Genomic DNA, 2,407 nt, shown 5'->3' with positions numbered 1-2,407 from the left:
TCTTTTTTAATTTTTATTTTAAAGATGTATTTATGCACACAAGAACTAGGGTACAGGCCAGAGGAACGGGGCGTGAGGGGATTCACCAGAGACAGAGTGGGGAGCAGAACAGTCAGACTGACTGAAACACACTGCTGAGGGGAGCAGAGGGCAGGACAGGAGAGGTCTGCTGCGCCCTGTGGGTCAGCTCCCTTCCCTGGTCAGGGATCGAACTAGTACTGCAGTGGCTGCCCGAGCTTCATAGGGCTGCGCTTTAACCTTTTGTGCCACCAGAAAAGAATAATTTTATTCTTTTAAGATTGAAAAAAAATTCTTTCAGGCTTTTAAATTATTTCCAGTGAGAAGGTTGGTTTATATATTTAACTTTTCAATTACCAGAGGAACATACTGTGTTTTATTTTCTAAATAAATGTTCAAACACACTTATTTTTCTGAAGCTTACATTTTGCTCATAGGAAGCCCAGCAGGCTTCCATCATAGAATTTTTAAGACTCTGGAAATTAACCCAGTGAAGATTGGTGGCGGGGTGAGGCTGGGCTTGGCATGAGAGGGCACAGCAGGTCTTGAAGTGGTGAGCGATTGAGTTTCACCAGAACACACATGGTGCGGAGGGTGCTGGGGAGAAGGCCCGGCTAGCGAAGTCAGCAGGCTCTCAGGGAAGTGTGAGGGGTGGTTTCTCCCACAGCCACACGCCTTGGGAGTCTGGTGCGTCCTGACACTGAGGCAAAGCGCGGAAGGTTGACTACTCTACTTACGAGGGAGGAAGGAAGAAGTGGCGGGTGAATGAGACCCCATCGCTACAGCAGGGACCCGAGAGTCCCCACAAGAAGAGAAGGCGTCTCCTGGGGTCACACATGGGCATGAATCCCCCAGGCTCACACAGACCCACGGCCCTCAAGGCGGTGCCTTCTGAGTTTCACCCCACATTCGACCTCACCCAGATGAGCAATGGTGGTCTAGTGATGGCTGGAGGATAGGGGAGGAGAGGTGGTCTCTCAGGGTTTTGGTGGCTGCCTTGGCCCCCGAAAGGCTAACTACTCGAAAAGCTGGTGACGCTGGGGAAGCTGCCTCCTGGGGCCCAGCCCCCAGAGACCTGCGTGGTAACCGGCCCCTGACTGCAGGTCCCGCGCCGTGAGGAGCGTCCCCAGCCGTGTCCCTGAGTGCAGCGCAGAGGAGCAGGTCCGTAGGAATAGGCGTGTGGGGCCGTGAGTTCCTCACGCCTCTGTGAATGGAAATTTCAGCTTCACAAGCGCCGGAGCCAGCTGGCGAAGCACCAGGTGGCGTGCAGCGCTGGTGTGCACACTGCCCTGGCAGCCCGCCCTCCCTGGGTGATGCCCGGGGTCTGTTTCCCATGCCGCAGGTTGCTGGAAGACCGAATTCTCATGGCGGCCGGGGCTTCAGGGGATTTCCACGTGTGTCTTTGTGTTGCTGGAGGCTTTGGCTTCTGCCCTTCCTCCCTTCCCGTTTGCCCTCGGGCTTTGTCCTTTGCTCCTGGGTCTGTCTGCAGGTCGCCTCTTCTTCACGCTCTGCCTGGGGGGACAGAGCACCCTCATGGGCTGGACTCAGGGCCTCCTGGCCGGCTCCAGGCCACCTTTTATTCTTCCAGGACTACTTAGCGCTGCCCACAGGCACTTTGAGCTCTGGCTCTGCGCCACTGTTACCCGGACTGCACCTGGTCTCTGGCCTCTGCCTCGGCCTGCCGCTCCTGGCTGCCCTGCGCCAGTGGGGCTCGGGCGCGCTGCGGCCAGGAGGCCGGCGGGACTGCAGTGCGCTGGGCCGGCAGATCTCTCCTGTCTGTGTGTCGCCCACTGTCTTCGTGTGGGAGGCCTCCTTCCTTTCGGGAGTCAGAGTTCCTGCTCTGGTTTCCAACCCTGTCCTTGCTGTGGCCAGTTCAGACGGGAGTCACCTTCCTTTCTGTGCCCAAGAGAGAAGCCTGGGAATAGTCTAAACATTTTAAAAAGAGATTGCAGGCCCGTGTGGCAGGCTTAAGTGCACCCGTGTTCCACACACAGCAGTTGGGGAGCTACAGAATGGACGGCAGAGCCCCCACTCTCTGGTATCTGCCTGGTTTTACCACAGAACTAAAGTTAATGAATTTGCTTAGTGGATGATAACTGAGCGGGTCTCTCAGAGCTCCGTGTGTGTGTGTGTGTGTGTGTGTGTGTATGGGTGTGGCGTGGGGGTGGGGGGTTACGCCACAACTGAGCAAATGTGCTTGCCAAACGGAGAGGGGTCAGCCTGTGGCAGCGGGAGAGCAGGGGCTGGGTTTCCCATGTATGCCCCAATATCCTACATTTCAGATCGCTTAGGGCCCACTGCCAGGCCCTCTTGGGCTTCTGCAACAAAGGAAGAAAAAGCAGGCCTCCCCACCACCTCGTGGGCGGGGCTCCAGGGGTGGAGATACCTG

The sequence above is a fragment of the Condylura cristata genome, unplaced genomic scaffold, assembly GCF_000260355.1.
Source record: "Condylura cristata isolate star-nosed mole 26May11 unplaced genomic scaffold, ConCri1.0 scaffold00041, whole genome shotgun sequence".
In the NCBI taxonomy this organism is placed as follows: domain Eukaryota; kingdom Metazoa; phylum Chordata; class Mammalia; order Eulipotyphla; family Talpidae; genus Condylura; species Condylura cristata.
The sequence above is the reverse complement of the archived record's forward strand: the minus strand, read 5'-3'. Positions refer to the sequence as shown.